This window comes from Amphibalanus amphitrite, unplaced genomic scaffold (assembly GCF_019059575.1).
Source record: "Amphibalanus amphitrite isolate SeventyFive unplaced genomic scaffold, NRLGWU_Aamphi_draft 000618F_arrow, whole genome shotgun sequence".
Lineage (NCBI taxonomy): Eukaryota > Metazoa > Arthropoda > Thecostraca > Balanomorpha > Balanidae > Amphibalanus > Amphibalanus amphitrite.
In genome coordinates, this window is record NW_024882112.1 from 41,184 (window position 1) to 61,482 (window position 20,299).

The following is a 20,299-nucleotide window of genomic DNA, read 5'->3' on the forward strand; positions in this document are numbered from 1 at the left end:
TGAAGGCAGCTTTTGCACGACACGCCTCAGATTCTCAAAACTGTTCAGGTCCCCATCGTATTTCATACTTTCAAACACAGCTATGGCGCAATGGATTGTGGACTGGAATCTTTCAAGGCTGATCGGGTCCTGCAGAGAAGGAGAGGGACATGCAAACACCTTCTCCAGAGTTGAGCTCACAATGTCCTCCTGTCTGCCGAATCTTTCCTGGAGCATCTTGATCGCCTCACCGTACAAATTTCCATCATACAGCAGCCCCTTTATGGTCTGTTGCGCCAATCCGGTTACTGCAGACTGAAGATGAATCATCTTTTCAGTGGGCGTCAGCATCTCCTGATCATGTACCAGGGTGCGAAAGAGCGCAAACCACTTCACCCACTCTCCCGGATTACCATCAAACTTCGGAAGTGTGAGTCGGGGAAGGGCACAGTGAAGCAGCGGTTCTGAAACACCACGGGTTTGTAGTTGAGAAGCACCTGGATGCTGGTTGGCTCCATCAGTGGTAAGCTCATTCCCATTCCGAGTGGGTACATCGACACCAGCACTGGTCACAGCAGCGTCAGCTACACCAGCTGCAACAGGACACTGATCAGGATGGGGACGTTCAGAACGATCACTTGGTACATTGAGACAATGGGGAAGGTCTGAACCCAGTGTCGCAGGTTCCACAGCAGAGCCACGATCCAGCCCAGGACAGTCAGTGGGAAGCTGAGCCGCGGGTTCTCCAACAAAGTCAACCATCCGATCCCTGTTAAGATCATCCCCAGTCTCTGCGGCGCACAGAAGCTGGGCCTCGAGTTCAGCAGCTGCTCTGGCGTCCTCTGCCGCCTGTAGCTGAAGTTTCCTCTGTATTTCCTGTTCTTGCTTTTGCAACTCCAGCCGTTGTCCAAGTTGCTCGGCTTCAAGACGCTTTACCTTTGCCGCAATCCTGGCTCTGTCAGATGCCGTGGACTTGGAATTGGAGACATGGCTGCCAGATGCCACAGATGGTGCCTCGTCCTTCCGGCTGATCAAATGCTCTTCAATTCTGCTAACAGCATCCTCATGTTGTTTCTCTACATCCTTCATGTATACTGCAGCTGATTCAAGCTCCACGTCTTCTGTCAGCAATGACACATACTGCTCATTCACCTCCTGAATTGCCTCCAAGGCCTGATCCAGATCCTTCAATAGCTCACTTAGCTGGGTGCGGCTTCCCTTTGCATCGATGATGATGAAGGCACGTCTCCTGATCCTGGTCAGGTTTCCCAGCTTCTTAGCCCTGGCACCTTTCAGCGACTTGACATCCATTTTGTACAATGAGATTCAACAGACTGAGCAGCAGAGAGATGAGCCGATCCTTGTAGATATGAGACTTCAATGTCCAACACGGACTTCGAAACTGTAGCGGTCTTTGTACTCCCACATGCTTCTGTACGTTGAACGCTTTATTGTACACAAAAATGAAAGACGTAAAGGGAAGGATACATTGAAAGGCAAACAAAGGAAAAAGATAGAAACAGAAGGAATGGCACAAAACACAGCCTTGCGCGCATGCAGCAAAGTGGGGTTTCTGCAAGCAGAGACAGCACATAACACAGTCAATGACACAGAAGTTAATGAGCGATGACCATTGACAGACAAAGAGAAAATGAAGATGGCAACAACCAATGATAAGCAAACATATGAAAAAGTAGATCATATGCAAAGTAAAGCGTTACCGAAGTTTCCGCTCCCAGTTCATGCCAGTCTCAGCATAGCAGTCTCAGCATGCCATCTCATCATGCCAGCTTGTCAGTTCAGGCACACACAGTTAATATTTATACATGTCTGTCAGTGCAAGACCTGAGAAAAGAGAAACCTCAGTAAGACTCGGTGGTCGCAACACTTGTCATTGACTTATAATGGTAAAAATTGATCGGAAAACTCTGCACCGTGGTAGAGGCTAGCATGGCGTTGCAGCGTCAGCTGTTGCGCCGCAGCTAAGCTCCGCCCACTGCGCCGCGACACCGGGACCGGTCATTCGCCGCTCGGGGTTAGAGCGGTGCGGAGCTCTGACGGGCTGGAACAAGACACACGCTAACGCAGGTATCCTTGCGTGAATAAATGTATCTCGCGCGGAGAAAATAAGGATGAAGAATGCAATGCAGATCGGTGTATGTATAAAACAATAAGCACTCCTTCTAGCTACAGAATGTTTGTTATTCCCTATGCAGACTTAAAATAATCTTATTTTCAATAATTTATAGCGAGCCTCTCCGCAGCCGTTTTCCTACAGGCTATTGTGCATTTAAGGAGTAACGGGACAGAATTCACCGGACTGTCTTTGCATTCAACGGCCTTATTTATTTGAAAATATCCACATATGTACTTGTAGGTATTTCAAGAATAAATTTTTATTTTTGGGGGTGAAAATAATAGGTAAATCTTTCCATGACATTTCCACAATGCTTTAACTTAAGAATGTTGTTGATAGATCTTAGGCCCGAAAAAACAATAAAACAGGGAAAGATATAGGATGACTCAATCTGAAAATGTAGATATGCAATATCGAGAGTTAATGATCTCCCATCCTTCACTCCCCCTTGTCAGTCTCTCGTCTATACGTTTATAGTATATTGTCTCTCGTCTATAGCCTAATCTCTATCTTCGTCACTTGTCTCTGGTCTACCATCTTTTTAATTTTGTCTGTCTTTCGTCAACCGTCTTTGTCTCCTGTCTCTGCTCTAGTGGCTATGCATATTGTTTGTTGTCCACTAGCCAATGTTTACCGTTCGTCTCATTGTCACCTTGTCTCCTCTTCCTTTCTCTTTCTTCCTCCGTCCTGATTTGTCGTAGAACAGCTTATCAAAAGTTCATAACATGCAAACAAGTGCTCCACTCCGCTGCGCTGCGCGCGCGGCCCGCACGCCGGCCGGCCGGACTGCGACTGCCGCCGACATGACCCGAGGCTGGACCGCAAGTGGGCGGAGCCAAGCCGCAGTGTGCTAGTGCGTCTCGACCAATCAGAGGGGAGACAGCGCCCAGCCTGTGTCAGCCTCTAAGCAGGGCTCTGACGACCTTAACATTATTAGTCAATGATAAGTGCCTTTATTTTTTTTTCGTTAATAGACCATATTGATAAAAATTAGGTAGGGATCTCAAACTACCAATGCCAAAGTTTGGTTAAAATCAAACGCATAAACAACGAGAAATAGCCGAAAAGGACTGTTCCACAGGGTCTGAAACGGATAGTAAGCCACGAGGAGTGCCGGCTGCGGCATCTGGATGAAATTACCGCTTGTCGGTGTCGGGGAGGGCCTGATGAAATTCAAATGCGGGTCGCCGGTTGGCAGGGACCGTGCGATGCCACCCCATCCGTGCCGTTCCCGTCACTGGCCGTCTCGTCGGCCGACGGTCGGGACTCTCAGGACTCAGACCCAGCCAGACTAACGGCGACTTGGCTCGGCTTGCTCTCCGGCCGCCGGCCGTCGCCGTACTGCCCATATATTTCGGAGACTGTGTGCACTGCAGCCGATCGGCTGCTGTCGCCCTCCCGGCCATCACACGCCAGTGAAGGCGCGGCTCGGGGTGCCAGAATTGGCTACTGTTGGAGCGTGGTAGAGTGGCGAGCTTCGCGGTGAGACGGGCGACGGGCGATGTGAGAAGAGGAACACCGGACCCTCGAGCCAGCGAGCCAGCGAGTCAAAACCGTTGTGGAATTGTGACAAAGATGCTGCATTGGGATATAATGATCAATTTTAGTGAATGCTCGTATTTAGGCATTATTATTATTATTATGCTGGTACTCATATACGTGTATTATTCACAAATGTGGCACGACAACCTTTAGAACATAGGTACCTATATTGGTGTGGTGTGGTCACATCCGACTTCTTAAAATGCATCTGCATGCTGATCACATGTTTCTATGGATATCGCGCAAGCGCAGGCGTCTTGCCGTAAACCCGCCGACAGCAGAGTGGATTGGTGTTTGTCTATAAAACCACCCGTGAGCACCTTTTCTCGATAAAAAGCCAGCATCGGCGCTGATGTCTCCTGTTTACGTCTCGCACCCATAAAGTGGTTAGCTTCATCCACAATGGAGCTTGTTTTCCTCAGGCAATCCTGTGATGAGGCACACCACCGCTGTATCTTGCCTTTGCGTTGTTGACCACCTTAGTCCTCAAGCCATTGGGAGTTTCACACACGTCTTCATCGATCGGCAGTGTGATGTAACGTTAATCCGCCGCTGTCTGTCGTCATCGTGCCGGCCACCCCGCCGCCCACTGATCCGGCGGCATCGACCCCCGAGCAGGCGGCCGCCCGGCCCCGCGCTGCCGCCCCGCGCCGCGCTGGTGTTCTATGATCAGCCGCCGCCGACCCTTACCCGTCCCTCTCCCGTACCGTTCCGGCCCGTCATTGATCCCGTGCGGCGGGCCACGTTTTTGCAGCACTGAGCCGGCATCACGCCCTTCAGCGGTGGAACGGCCTGGAGAGGTGAGTGACGCAAAGCGTTACCTGTGGCCACTCGATGCAGAAACAGGATAAAACGTGCGAAAAAAAAAATAGTCAATAGACAACAGTGCGTCATAATTGAACATGACGATCACGCATTTAGGCGTGAATACACGTCTGCATGCAGAATGTTACATGTAGAAGCCCATGATGCACTTAAAGATTAACAGTTGCAGATTACTCAAGTCAGTTGCAAACGCCTTCTTTGCTTAGGTACTTAAAACCGAGCAATATGAAAGCACGCATGATAAATTACTGGTCGGTTTTTATGAAATCACATTCACTATGCCTAATAAAAAACGTATAATAAAACGTTTGGACAAGGTGTCGGCGGTGTCCAGACTCCGGCGTCGCCGAGAGCTGTCCGCCGATCTCACACCGAGTGAAGCCAGCCGGCGGAACATTTCCGCCGACTGACGACACATCATCAGCGTTTGCCGATAGCAGGTAGGCAGCCGCCATGATTGGTACAGACTGATTGGAGTGCGCAGCCGAGCGCAGTCAAGATCACGGCCCGTAGGTACTGCTCGTATGTACTGGCATAAAAACCGACGCAAAATATCGAAATGTGTTGACGACGGCAGTTTGAAGAAGTTTCTTGGTAAACGACTCGTTATCTCAAATAAAGTTAGTTTCGCCGGCCTGACCACGTACTGCAATTACCTGAATTATATTGGCAAGATCAAAGGGCGTTCCAATCGCTTATAGGAAGTGTCTACCTGTATCAGCAGAACAAAACATTACTTACTAGCAAGTCTGTATAGCCCATAGCTTCGAGCGCTAACGAAGTCAAACCTTCCACAAAAAGACGTATGAAGTGCTTTAAAATGTCCCAGAAAACCGACGAATGCTTCTGTGAAATCCCTATACCTATAACCTAACTAGTCTGCTTGACCAGACCCTCACCAAATGCGGCTGGGCGGCGGCTCTCCCCGTGCTCTCCCCTCGTCCAATGCCAGTTTCACCGAGCACCGCGCACATGACGACCCCGACCCCGTCAGTGGCCCTCAATTTGGCGGTGACGGGCGCGCGGCGCTCACCGCCACTCAGCCTGTCGGGACGGAGATAGTACCGTGTAAGCGGCGCCCATTGGCCGTGCAAATGGCGAGTGGACGTGACATTGGCGGCACTCGACGCCGCGAGGTGGCCCATCTAATCCCCGCGACGGTGGCCTGACGCTGATTCACAGGGGCGCCAGCTCGCCGTCCACTTTGTCCGCGGTGGTAACGGAAGGTCGCCAGCGATTCAATAGAAACGTTATTAGCTGGGAGTCTTCTATCTGACCTGTACCTTTCGTAGCGGACGTTCATTTAATACCTAAAACTATATATTTTAGCTCGACGGTTAACTTTTCACAAACGTTTCGCTCCACTGTATTTTGAATGTGCCGGGTGGTCGGCCAAACTATTCAAAAATAAATTGATTGGAAATCATCCACTCCTCCATGTGTCCAGCCCACAGCGCATCCGCCCCGTCCCGTCAGCCCCCAGAGACGGCACCTCCTCGGGGGACCGTCCGCCCCATCGGGCTGTCGGCCCGAATCTGTCCGGCTATCTGTGCCGGAGGCGGCGGCACTGTGTGCACGAGCCTCCCACCGACAAATAACATAATGGAGCACTTCTGGACGACGGCGGTAAACACTGAGCGCCGTCGGCCGTCGGTCTCGGCGCGCCGGCCGGGATCGGTGACGCCTTATGGGGAAGACTGTGTGCCCGGCGCCGGCTGGGTTTGCCCCGTCGAGCCCGGACGGACGGTGGACCGGCATCGTGACGCTGTTTATCATCCGCAGTATGTAAACAGCTTCACGGCGGTGTGCACACACCTGCCCGCCTCCTGAGACCGAGAAGGCGGAGGTACCGGTGCAATTATGTGCGCGGGGGTAAATACTCGGGCGAGGTCGTAAAGATGTAGGTCGTGTGTAGTGGATCCGAACACTGAATAAGTATTCCAATGCCATAATATACCAGGATCTAACACAGAACGAATCATTACGACAAATCGCAATTGATGGACGACGGAATCGCTTGTCTTTATTGCCGGCAAGGGTGACTGATTATAATTAGTTCGGAAAACAACACGACTTCGTTATGACGCGCACTGTTGACGGTTGCGTCGTGTTTCTCTTATGCCGGCAGACATTTGTTGTTGCTCCTCTGCCAAGGGAAATTAAGGCGTAGATCGGCAGCAAAGGCCGTTGGTGTGGAATGTGAATGCCATCTTGAGACATGAACATTGGGCATGGGCAACGTCCCGCGGATCTCCGTGGATTCTCCCGTCAGCGGGAGTCAGGTATGTTAGGGTTCAAATATGGGACTATTGTCCGGGTAGATGGGACTCGGGACGAGAAACATCCGAAACATCCTCCAAACCCGCCCTCCGAATGGAATACTCGTAGGTACTTACTAGGTACTCAGAAAGTACCCGCGTTTACCTCATGTGAGATGAATGCATCACCTATATGAGAAGTCACCTTTCCCACCCCATGGGAGCCATTACGCTTGTCCAAATGCAAGTCCAAATTTGACAGAATTCACATCACACTGCGAATTTCCCAAGGCTCGGACCTGAACGCCCACTAGTCAGCGAGGGGACTCCAGCCCGGCGGCCGCGTCACGTTTACGGAATGCCGTCAGCATGCAAATGGTTCCATGCACCGCATAGCCTTTTGAAGGTGGCCGATGAGATCCTACACTGCATATCGAGCTCCCATATGCAGTGACGCACGGCCCATGCCTGTCGGATCAAACGGCCCGCTGCTGTGACGTGCGGAGTGCAGGGGCGGTGCGTAGGCCACCAGCCCAAAGGGGCGCTGACAATCGCAGAGCTGGGGAGGACGGACTCGGTTTCGCTGTAGGAATATTGATAGCCATTTTTGCAGAGTGCGTGTTTCAGAACACATCTGGCCCTTGTCTCAATCCATCATGAGCCTGGGGTTGGGAATGTTGGGGAAATAACCGACTTTTCTCTCCCTCAATCTGTTTTCAAAGTCAGCTCGTCTCAAAGTGATGCATTTTCAACGCTTTTGTCATCCCCAAGGACGAGCAGGCGGCCGACAAGTTATCGAACTACTCACCAGAGACAAAACTGCGGCCAAACTTTCGTTATTTTGACATTCCATTGTGACAGCTCCCAAACACAGGCGGTTGGCAAAATGACGACGCCCCGTATTTTTTCGTCGTCTGTCGGCCAAAACAGCGGTTGTCTCACATTCCCTGGTGGCATGTGTTCGGCCTCCTTCTGACGATGTTTGTCCGGCTCAATTCTAAGGAGGGACACTGGCGGCTGAAGAGAGGCCAGCTATGTACGAACTTTCCGCGCCAATAAACGAGAAAGCGCCCACTTTTCTCGTCCAAAACAATATCATACGGATAAAAACAGCGACATATTGTCGCTAAAGTCTGAAGCCATTGCACTGCAATCTTATCACCTCACACGACCTAGCAATCGTGCCGCGGCCTTGCCGCACCACTCCGCCTCCATATCCCGTCCACACCCACAGTGGGATGAGCCCCACCGCGGCACTCCGACCCGCCGGGAGGACTTTTGATACCGCATTCGGCGGCGCGCTGTGAGTGCATCTGGCCGTGTGTTCGGCCCCGTAATCCAGTTACGGTCTGTTTGTACCGGCGCACCAGCCCGTTTGGAGAGTGGCTGGCCGGTGGCGACACGCACCGACCAGTGTTTACGGGCCTCGCGACGGCCGTGAGGGGCGACACGACCTGGCTGGTGACGGCGGAGAGGCTCGGCACAACTCGGCACACGGCCGGTCTGAGAGGGAACAACACAGCACGAATGGAGAGAGAGAGAGAGAGAGAGAGAGAGAGAGAGAGAGAGAGAGAGAGAGAGAGAGAGAGAGAGAGAGAGAGAGAGAGAGAGAGAGAGAGAGAGAGAGAGAGAGAGAGAAAGAGAGAAAGAGAGAGAGAGAGAGAGAGAGAGAGAGAGAGAGAGAGAGTGAGTGAGTGAGTGAGTGAGTGAGTGAGTGAGTGAGTGAGTGAGTGAGTGAGTGAGTGAGTGAGTGGAGAGAGAAAGAAAGAGAGAGAGAGAGAGAGAGAGAGAGAGAGAGAGAGAGAGAGAGAGAGAAAGAGAGAAAGAGAGAGAGAGTGAGTGAGTGAGTGAGTGAGTGAGTGAGTGAGTGAGTGAGTGAGTGAGTGAGTGAGTGAGTGAGTGAGTGAGAGAGAAAGAAAGAGAGAGAGAGAGAGAGAGAGAGAGAGAGAGAGAGAGAGAGAGAGAGAGAGAGAGAGAGAGAGAGAGAGAGAGAGAGAGAGAGAGAGAGAGAGAGAGAGAGAGAGAGAGAGAGAGAGAGAGAGAGAGAGAGAGAAACAAGCAATTACGGCCAAGATGCAGGATTGAAGGTAGAATGTCGGAGCTTTCCAACACTTCTCAATTTGCATCCAATGCGGATTCCCAATCTCACTAGATAATTATCCGATTATCCAAACGATTGTTCGCGATCACCCGAGCATCTCACCACGGTTCGCCCCGATGGGCATGGTAATGCTCGTAAGTTGAAGCTCGTAGTTTGGCATGTATTTTTTTTTTAACGAGATGAAGTTGGTAGACAAACTGTGTCCAATAACGTGCTGGGTGAATTCTGGGCCTACCTGGGTCCCAACAGTTTCATAACGGAGCGACGGTGCCAACTGACCGGGTCGACATCGGAGCGCCAGAGCCGGGCATCGGAGCACTCATGGTTCCGCACGACCCGACCCACCGGACAGCAGTAGCGGAGCGTTGTTCATAAGAGTGTTTCCAGAGTTGGCAAGGGCGTTTCCCAGGAGCCCCCCCCCCCCCCCCCCGGAGAGCCCCTTTCCATCGTCGTGAGTGGTCCACAGCCCGCGTCGCCGCCGGTACAAATGTGAAGAGCCATCAGCTTTGGCTTCGTGTGGTTATGACGAGCACGACGGTTGACACCTTACTGAGCCGGCTGTCAGAGTGGGCTGTTAGATTTGATTGCATGGATCAGAGAGCGCTTGGCTCTGATGAGGCGGCATGGTGGGCACCGGGCTAAATATGTAATGTAATACTATGCCAGCGTCTCGTGTCGTGTCGTGAAACATTCATGGCTAGCTTACAGACCTAATGCAAGGTGCCAAGCGCATGGCAAGGCAGTACAAATTGTATCACATACATTACGAGCTTGACGTCTCCCTTGTGCGATGGTACTTACATAATGTCTCAGTATTTTGAAATGAAACTAGGGTGTTCAGCAGTGCACAGTATAACTATTTTCTAGAGTTGTATGTAGGTAAATACATGCATGTATGCAGGTAGGTACACAATGCATGCAGACATACATATTGCATATCGGGTCGCATCGTCCGCCGAGGCACGCTTGGTCCTGCGACAAAAGCTTCCGCAAAATGTTGTTTTTCATTGTGACTTTAACCTATAGGTATAGCTTCATTTGGGTTTTACGTCATGATATAGTAGGTACATACCTACATACGAACAAAAGACATTGGCTGACCTTCACCTATTAGCAAAACCCACTTTCGCACTATTCTGAACGCATTCAGACACGCCTGTAAAACAGCATACATAATCCGTGTCCAGAAGAACCCTCATCTAGGTCGCTTTCGCCTGTGTCCCAGAGACGTTCCTCGGGTTCTTGACATTGGTAATACTAATCGCAGTCGAACCTCGTCGCCATGGTGCGACCCTGGGGAACCCTCAGCCAGCTCGATCAATCGCCATATTTGATTTGGGATGTCACTCGGCTAGACTCTCCGGGGGGTCGAGTGCCCTCGGGACAATTGACCATTAGTTCGAGTCGGCCGGCCAACTCGAACGGTACCCGTGTTCGAAATGGCAGCAGATGTAAACTCCATTGGTTCGCTTGAGCTGGCCAGCCAAACGAAATGCTAGCAAATAACTAAAATTAACTTTGTTCCCGAGATGTCATGCTCATGAGGAAGGAAAAAATGGTTTCCACTAAAGTGACCTCTAGAAACAGCTTCGAAAATTTGCGAATCCTTACGTGTTTGGCTTTGAAAACGTGTGACCCAATTCGATTCTCTTGAAAGAAAAGACACCACAATTCATAATGTTCAACAGAATCATGTTCGCAACTTTAATTATTTCATAGTCTGATAAAAGAAAACGACGTAAATATTAGAATGAACAGTGCAATAAGTAAGGGGAAATGGGCAGATATGCACGTGAAAGTGAAACTGTTGTAAAAAGATGACCCTTAGCAAATAACGTGCACTGTGCACGTGCAGTCTGTAGGATAACTTGTTATGACCTAAAAGATGATTTGTGACTTCTGTGCCTTCGAATTTAATCTGACGCATCTGTATTGAAAACTTTGGCAGCAAGACAGACGAGATGTGCATTGTGCTTCCTGTGTTCCAAGTCACAAAATAGGATCATCCTACTTGGGCAGCACGATGTGCTATTAGAAGCTTCCTTTGATCAGACTGAAAGCCTTTTGCGAGGCGCATCACAGCGACCCAGCCACGGACAAACCAGATGACTCGTCCCCGTGCGTTGCGTAGGCGACCGACAGAACCGATTATAAACTTTCCCAAAGCCGGAGCGGCCAGGTTCCGACAAAAGTTTGTGGCCAACTTTGGTCACAGACGAAATCAAATGACTATTTGTCGTGGTAAAATGTGCGTCCCTTTATTCGTCTGTTGGTGGCCGTCGGTCGACCTGTTCCGGTCGCAGCCGGCTGGAGACCGACAGAAAGACCCGGTAGCATTGGCGTGTGCAGTCGCGCCTCTGCGGCCGCCGCCTCCGGCCTATTCATCAGGCGCTGCCGAGCGTGCCGGCGAGCGGGAGCGGGGGCCGGGGGGGGGGGGGAGGCGGCGGTCCACCCACGCCGCCCGATCAGTGCCGATATGCGCCGCTCCAGCCGCGCTATCGACGCGTTATCGGTTACCTCGGGCACCAATAGCGGGCCGGAGCTGCAGCGACCCGGCCGGCGGCGCACGTCGTGACCGATGGCGGCCCGACCGGGTCGACGATCGGTCTGCGACGCGAGCCGCCTGGCCGGCCTCGGAGAGCGTCCCGACTGCCGACCGCACACGGCTCCGCCACCGGTAGCACCTCCGAGCTACCTCCCAGACACCAACCAACACCCCGATTGAGCGCCTGTGTCCATCGAGACGGGCCAGCCCTGGCGGCACACTGCAGGGCGGCCGCCCAGACCAATGCCCTCCCCTAATTCTTATCGCCCTTTCGGCTCTGAAAGTCTTGTCAGAGCAAAAGGGTAGCCATATGAAACAAACAGAAGCAGTTTCCTCCAGTACACACCCTGAGCAGCTGACTTTCATACCAATCGAAATATTTGCCTGCTTTATGACTGCTGAAAGGTAGACATAGAAGGAAGGAGTTTTTAGGAATTGCATCCACCAAGAGGTGTTTATTCAGTGGACATAACTAGCGGCCTAGTCCTCTCCCGCGGGGACAGCCCATAAACTCGCGCTGGAATATATCGGAGGCGTCAGACACTCGGGGCGTGTCGGCCAGCCCGTCCGTATTTACAGACAGTTAACAACTTCGGCAGGAGCCTGACGATTCGCCCTAACTTTCACAAAGTTAGTCCACCCGGAGAGGACGTCCAGCCGTTCCAGTTTATGGCGACTGGGCGCAGTTGACTATCATCTGCGTTTGAAGGGTCCAGAAATGGCACTCGCCACGACACCACTTCAGTACGTCTTCAGTACCTACTTCAGTACGTCTCTTCTCACGTACTGACGAATAGCTTCCCCATAACTCCGTTAACCCGCGCCCTGCTGGGGGGGGGGTGTTTGAACACCCCCCTTGTGGTTTTTCGCGAATATCTCAAAAATGGCGGCGCGGAGCGCCGCCGTTTTTGGTACACCTTATCATATATCAATTCTACACATGTTGTGAAAATTTCAGACCAAGGTCATTCAAGGTCAGGCCACCAGGTCACTTGAAGTGACCTCACCTCATAAAAAGTTTCAATGTCTGTCATAGCTACACCGAGTGACCGATCGCTTTGAAACTTTCAGCGATTGCTAAGAGCAATAGCATGTACAAAATGTTTATCTCAGAATTTTGATATCGATGACCTAAGGTCAGGTCAATTTTGCGACCTCCCCATTATAAGTCAATGGGAGAAAATTGCAATACGCCTCTTTTGGACGAAAGACATTATAAACACTGTCAAACACCGAATTACAAGTGGTTTAGACACACTGAACATGAAAATGGTGTCCGTGACCCCTGTTTGTGCCCTGAGGTCATCTTAGGTCACGAATGGTATCTAACAGTTTTTCGCAAATAACTTTTGATAGAGGCATGCTAGAGCGATGAAAACGCCTTATATGCGTTCAGCTCGACGATACGGATCGACTGATATGCAACATGACCCTTTCCGGTCAGGTCATGACCTTGACCTGAGGTCAAATTTTCAAGTTGACCTTTCAAGGTCAAGTTATAGTTCATTCGATGCGTCTTGACGAGAGGAACACGATGCCGGTGAAAGTAAGCTCGTACAAGGCTTGGGTCAAAAGTTATTGCAGAAAAACTGTTTCCGAAAAAAAAACAGGTTATTTTTGCAGTTTTTGCCCCCTGCAGGCAAAATCGTTGACGTTAGGTCAAATCTGAGAGGATTACTCAGAAAGGGCGTTAATAGGGCTATCGAATACACTTTTCCGCGGCGCTGTAGCTCTATTGGTTCCCGAGTTATGCGTTGGCTTCTTGGAAATTTTCGACATTCGACCTGGAAATCGGCGAAATTTTGCCTTCAATGACCTCTGGTGACCTCACCTTTGACCTGACCAAAAAATTGACCGAAGTGATTTCGTCATTATTTTTGACGCTCTTTCGAACGCCGCCTTCCGCGTATCGCTACGTGGCCCAGGAGCCGAGTTACAAGGGGGGTGTTCAAACACCCCCCCCCCCAGCAGGGCGTGGAAATCCAGGACCCCCAGCCGGGCGCGGGTTAAGATGTTCTCCGTATCGCCTGCTGATTTGTCGAACATTACCGGCTTCTGAAGACATAGCCCATTTTTTTCCTGCAGAAGCAACACATCCGATCAATGCTACTGGTGGATAAGGTGCAGCCATTCTCAGAATCAGCGTGAGTAAGTTGACATAAACCAAATTCAAGGCAGCTTGAAGGTCCAAGCACACCTTTTACCTAATTGGCAGCGACGCGAGGATCAAGACCATACAAAACGTAAAAATAGCAAATTACTCCGTCTTTCTTAGCTAAGCATGACTGCCAGTTTTTTTTTTCTGTAGCAGCTGATTGTCTGCTGCTATGCAGACAATCAAAAAGCTGTTCCTGTTCCCATGCAGGAGACCCTGGGCAATAGCGAAAATACACATAGGTACTAAACAGGGATCAATCAGTAACTACTTATCATAGACACTCCCACTTTGTAACGAATGTTACGTGAATTTGTTCTGAACGAGTAGGTATCTTGTATCACTATCCTACAACGCCGCCTCCGCTCGTCTCGCCCATAACCATGCGCGCTGTCGGGGGCTCCTTTATAGCCTGGCACATACTCCGGGTCTCTGGAGGGCTGTTCGAGCCATTCCGGCAGCACCGCTGTGCATATGGCATGGCAGCTCCCAGTGAATTCAGCGCCGGGTGGTTCATGTGAACGCGGCCTCGGCGGAGGCGCCGACTCCGGGTCAGCGCCAAGGTAGGTATAACACCGGGTTCGGGTGCCGCTTCTGAGACCATTACTGATGGGACAGCATCGGACGCAACCGTAAGCCAGCACGCCAAAGACCAAGAAATGAGATGGCAGCGAACATATCAAGCAAACGTTATCCTCGTAACTAAACTAATTGCGCCCTGTTCTGCCTGTAATTTCTAGACTTGAGCTTGTACTTACATACATTACATAAAAAATATGTTACTATGGTTCATGACATCGAATGCAATAAGGAAAAATAGCAAAAAAAAACAACACTAGCACTGCTAGCAGTTAGGCAGTACCAGCAACGCTCACAGTCTAAAACAGCCTTAATAAAATATGAAAGAAGGTGGATGAAAACTCCTCTCTGATGTTTTTCATACGAAATAAGTTTGGCAGTAAAACTAAAAGTTTGATCGTTTGAAAGTCAATCATCCTGGTTATGGGCTCTAAAAGGAGCCATAACCATATCCAAGCCAAGGTGCATGACGCCATTCGGCTCACCTGATGGTGTCAGAAGCCACCTTACCTCAGCGTTTAGCCGTATAGAAAGAAACACTCCCACACATCGCATGGCGGCTTTTTATCGTGTTGATTCTAACCGCTTTAGTGGTTACTTTCCAGTAAATATCCAACTAAATACGAGCCATCATTGCATTTATCGGGAAATATCGAAACTAATCTAGCCCAACAGAAAACTATTGGCTGCCTCCCGAAAAGTCTTGACGATCCGTCTGCGTCCATGTCTCATGGGACAATGCGTGTAGTTATAGTGCTGTCCCCTTTAGAAGCTAAGAGTAAAAAAAGCATTAAAAACAACCTCAACTCAGCTGATCTCGATGCCATTACAAAACAACTTCATAATGAAAAACATTTTCAAGCCCATGGGAACTCCCATGTTCGAAAAACGTTAACATTTAGGAGACGACATGAGCCTGTCCTGAAGATGCTGCGCGCGACCTCGGTACGAGTTAATTTCATTTTCAGACAAACTTTCATCATAGCTCCCCTGGGCAAAATGTAATTACTTGCAACGTAGAATGACTTTCAGCCTTGTCGAAGTCAGGACGTGCTCCGCGGGACTAAGATGATCAATTAAAACTTGGCGTACACAAACTTAGGCTGTTAACATTTGTCATTTACATTTGACGTGGCTTCAACACAACTATTTAAAGCTGTTCATTGTTCATCCAACTTCAGCGAAGTTGTTTTTAGGAAACCTGGAAATTGGAAAACGTAGGTACCAGCACCCGCTAGTTAAGTGCACTCATCAAACATCGTCACAACTGCCAGAAAGAAACTACAACCCTGAGCACTTTTTAAGGAATACGCCAGAAAGAAACGACTACAACCCTGAGCACTTTTTAAGGAATACCTCCGTTTAGAAGATACCGGACACCGGCAAACATCAATCAACTCTGAGCCCTACTAAGCTTGTTGCTCTTTCTTTTTCCGCTCCATCCCTCTTTCTCTCTCTCTCTCTCTCTCTCTCTCTTTCTCTTTCTCTTTCTCTTTCTCTTTCTCCTTCTCCTTCTCCTTCTCTTTCTTCTCCTTCTCTTCTCTTTCTCTTTCTCTCTCTCTCTCTCTCTCTCTCTCTCTCTCTCTCTCTCTCTCTCTCTCTCTCTCTCTCTCTCTCTCTCTCTCCAATCCTCTGCCACGGACAAAATTACACTACATAGATGACCCTTTTTTCATGGAAGCCCGGACACTTCCATTGCTCAGAGGACTCTCAGGAGCTTTTCATCTGACGGATTCTCTCGCGGGTGCGCGTTCCCTCGGGGACGCGAAGTCGTTCGGCGCGTCGGCGCGTCGGACGGTGTGGCTGGACAGAGTGGGTTCGGCTCACGGCGCACGGGCCGCCCCCATTACCGTGCCGTGGACGGCGCCGTGATGGGTGGCGCAATACTGCAGCAGGCCTCGTCCAACGAGATGACCATCGATTCACGGCTATAGGCTACCGTGTATTGGACGATGCACGAGATGCAATGCACGTAGGTAGTCTACATAATAATTAATCGTGTTTTATTGTTGTGTTGCCCACACTATACAGTATGTACGGTGACCAATGGCCGATAGTTTTGGCGATTGGAAAAAGAAAAGACGCCATTGATAGCAGTTCAGTAGTTCTGTGAGCTCAGCCACCGGTCTCCTTGGATTGCTCAAAACTGTCTCAGGGAAAGCATATAGCTAGGTGCAATGATACATAGAGCCCGTATCATGAACCATGATACGGGCTCTATGTATTGTCAAACAAGAAGCTTAAACTAAAATAAGATTAAAAGGTGGACCATGAGGACGCCAGTATAAAGATTCCTTTCAATGTAGTTGATATGCAAATACCAGCCATGTGCATTATGCCCGGACTTAATCTAACGAAGCGGTGGTTGCGCAGTTCTCATGAACATGAATCTTGTGTCCAATGAGCTTCATTTAAACAAGAGGCGCGCTGCCATTTGTCACGGCGCTTCCACCACCGCCCAGAGCGCGTTCCACTTATAGCCAGCCCGGAACAGCGTCCTTGTGACATTTTCCAGTGAGCGGGAATTTCGGCCAGGCTGAGCTCGGTGAGCAGGTCGCGTCTCCGATGCGACAGCAGTACCGCGGAGAGTTCAGAGTTGGACGGCGCCGCTCCGCGGTCCGACCCTCACAGGAACGCCACCTGCGCCGGCCGGTGTCGAGCGAACGACTTGCAAGCACTGAACGATGCATGAGGTCGGCCGTGTGCGGCGCTGCCATTGAGACGACCTTTACCTCCCCGGACGGCTCTGTACCTCCTCTCCGGGGAGCGGGCCGGTGATTGGAGTGCCGCAGGACCTCACTCAGCGCCGGTTCGTCCCGGCGGGCGGCCGGGCCATCTATCACCTCACAGAGACGGCTCCGTCACCTCACAGCGACGGCTTCCCGTCACTCCGCGTCAACACCAACTCTGAGCTCAGTCATCTCTCGACGGCGACCTCAGCTGTCCATGACGGCGACAGGGCAAACTGACACACTGAATGTGTAGGTACTTCCAAACGCAGGGGAATCAAAAATATGTTACCATACACGCAATCATAACTGTTAATCTTTCATCTAAATCAAACCCTATCTACCTACCTAACATTCAGAGGAAAATATGGTGCTTTCTGATAAGCTCAGGTACATACCATGGATCTCACTTTCTTCGAAGTCAAAGACTCAGGTCCCAAGCCTGCTCAAACCCAAGGTCCAACCTTTTTAGGTATGTATAGGTACTCCATTACACACCGCACAAGGCGAATGCTATCTGGCTAAAATGCCGGCTATTTAACATGGCTGTATGAGTCAAGCCAAGCCAATCGGTTGTACTTAAAAGGATTTGATGGATGTCCTCAAGAGTCAGACGGACCCTAATCAATGCTCCCTAGGAGGATCCACCGCAAGCACAGGAGCTGAGTGGCTCGGCCGGCCGAAGGCGGGTGCACTTCATCAGCCGGGCCTTTATGGCACTCTCGGCCGAAGAATGGCTGCCGGCCCCACCAGAGCCCGACAAACGGTCGTCGGCGCCCAAAATGAGCCCATAAAATCGCCGCCGAGAGCTGTGCGAAAATAGCGTCCAGTCGACCAACTTGGGTGGCGCAGATGATTTAACCGCGGATAAACAGAACGGCCGGCGCGGATGTGCGGCGGAGGCTCTTACGACGCTCGAGTCCGGCCTAGTCGGTCATCAGCGAGTGAGACGGCACCGCGGCCTGACGGGGCAAAGCCGCTCGACAGTTCCCGAAATGAAGGCACTCAAGGGCTTTTCGACGGTAATAAAGGTATTCGATGGATCTCCGAGAAGACCAATGGCAAACAGCGATTGAAATATTGGAGTGGCATCGATTGTAGGTTCGAATTTCGGAGTGTATGGTAACGGGATGTGCTCCTCGACGAAATCGTGACTGTTACCCTTCTGTGAGATGCTTACCTGTGATTACTCAGTCGTCCCCTACGCCAGCTCCTCAATCAATCATTAAATAATTTGCACCTGCCTGCTGTATTGTATCAAATGTATGTAGATTGTAGAAACTTTTACTTGAAGTAGCCCCTTTACTTCACTTTACAGCTCCAAGAGGGAGGTGGGCATTAGAGGCATTTGCCTCTCCCGCAGCACCCGCCGCCAGACATTGACAACTTCGCCCTTTTCCTCGCATGAAAAAATAATTTACAACTTCTACCTATGAGGAAGTTTGTTTTAGCCCTTTTCCCTACTGGTGTTTTGTCAGCTGCTGACGAAGGGGGGGGGGGGCTTAACTTCAGCCGTTAGGCTCCTGGAGTTAGAGCTTCGCGAAAAAAAGACGAGCGTGCTGCCCGCGATGAGATTTTAAGCTCCTGGGTCATCGGTTTACCTTCCAGGTCAGGTCAACGGACCCAAAAGTCGGGGATATCAGGTTCAGGACCCACTAGAACTTCTCAAAGAAAGGTAGTTATGGGACTCGGGGTCTTGATTTCGAATTCGGTACCTATTTGTTTTTATCAGAGATGATGCGTTCGTGAAATTGGGGTATGTCGGGTCAGGTTTAGTTTAGTCACGTCAACCAGAAGGCGTCCAGTCGGCAGCCGCATATCGATAGTAGGTGTGAGCCACTACTGACAGCTTCGTAACATGTTGCATAGGTACCAAAACTACTTCTCAATGCTCGAATGCATGACAAATTTGAAATCAGCTCCAAAAACTAACCACAGAAGTTGCGAAGCTCGAAAGTCCCCAAGGAGTCCGCAAAGCTGTAGATGACCTCGGCTTAAAGGTAGTGTGCCACCTTTGAAAGATTTCCCATTTTATTTTTCCTAGGATAAGAAGCTTCTGTTTTTACCTAATATCGCAAAAAAAAAATCAAAAATGGGCCTGGAATAGTGCCTTTTTCGCCTAAAAGTTTTTCGGTTTTTAGATATGTATAACAACCAGGGTTACTTTTACAGGAAAAGTTGAGAGGGGGAATAAAGTTCGGGGCAAAGGCGGATCCAGGGGCATCTGAAAGGGGGGTGGGCGGCAATACCATTAGGTTTTTCGTTAGGATGGAGCCCGCAGAACCTTACCTACCCCCAAATCCTATTCTTTCCTCGGGTTTCAGCCACTTTATTTTGGAAGGTTGCCAAAAAATAATTTTGCTAAAAAATATACGCACCTACCTTGGCTGTAAGGGGCGGGGAGGTCCCAACTTGACTGCGCCCTTGCAAATGCCAATCAGTAGTATCAACCTATCAGTGGTATCAATAACTAGTAGGTATACCCCGGCCAAACATTAAGTAACGCCTTTCTAAAGAGAGAGGTTAATCCGCGCCCTGATTGGAGGTCATTTTGGCCCCCATGTGGGTTTTCTTGAAAAGCGAAAAACGGCGGCGCGGAGCGCCGCCAAATTTTTAGTACCTTACCGGGCATCAATTTGAAACCTTCGCACAAAATTTCAAGTCTTAGGTCACCTTAGGTCAGGAGTAATTGATGTCAAACTGTTCGAGCAAAAATGAGCAAAAAACATGAAATTCTTTAACGCTCACAAAAGCTACAGTTAAGCAATTCCAAAGTTCTTTGTGTGGTCGTGTATGTAGAGAAACGACGGCGCTACAAAACTGCAACCTCTACAACTACAAGGTGGGCAGTGATATCCGAACAAAAACTAATGAAGCACAAAACTTGAATTATTATTATTAGTAGGTATTAGTGAGCAGTGAAAGTTCCATTGGGAAAGCCGGCTGTGATGAGGTACATTTTTTTTGCGCCCTGCTCTGCATGCAAAGCAGATGAACGTGAATGCTGCATAAAGAGAAAAGTCATTTATTACTCAAAGCTTTGATGCCTATGGGACAAAACTAACGTTGTTTTTCCTTCAATGATTCCGGTTTGGAGGATGGTTAAACACGGCCATTGTCATATTGGGACAAAAATTTTAGATGTCTGGCCTTGGCGTCGATGAAAAAGTGAAAATAATCGTGAATAAATGGGTCGTTTCTGAGAAAGAACACAGAATATAAAAGGGGGTCCAAAAGGGGGTCACCTTCTTTTTGCGTCAAAGGAGGGGCCATGGCCCATTGCCCCCCTCCCCCTGTATCCACCCTTGGTTCGGAGAGGTAATCCCGTCCCCCGCCGGTTTCTACGCCGACACCTGTACCGATATGTCAGTGATTGCGAAAAGACGGAAGAGACAAGACAAGAGACGGTCCCACCGACTATCCGATCGGTATCGGGTCAAATCTGGAGT

General features: G+C 50.0%; 1 long non-coding RNA gene across 1 annotated transcript; it reads right to left on the reverse strand.

The window, feature by feature from the left end:
• Positions 1-1,414: 1,414 nt before the first annotated feature.
• On the reverse strand, positions 1,415-1,860 carry LOC122363384. The gene is made up of 2 exons (XR_006253355.1): positions 1,701-1,860; positions 1,415-1,552 (listed from the first exon to the last, which is right to left on the reverse strand). It is a non-coding gene; the product is annotated as an uncharacterized LOC122363384 (long non-coding RNA).
• Between the last annotated feature and the right edge of the window lie 18,439 nt (positions 1,861-20,299).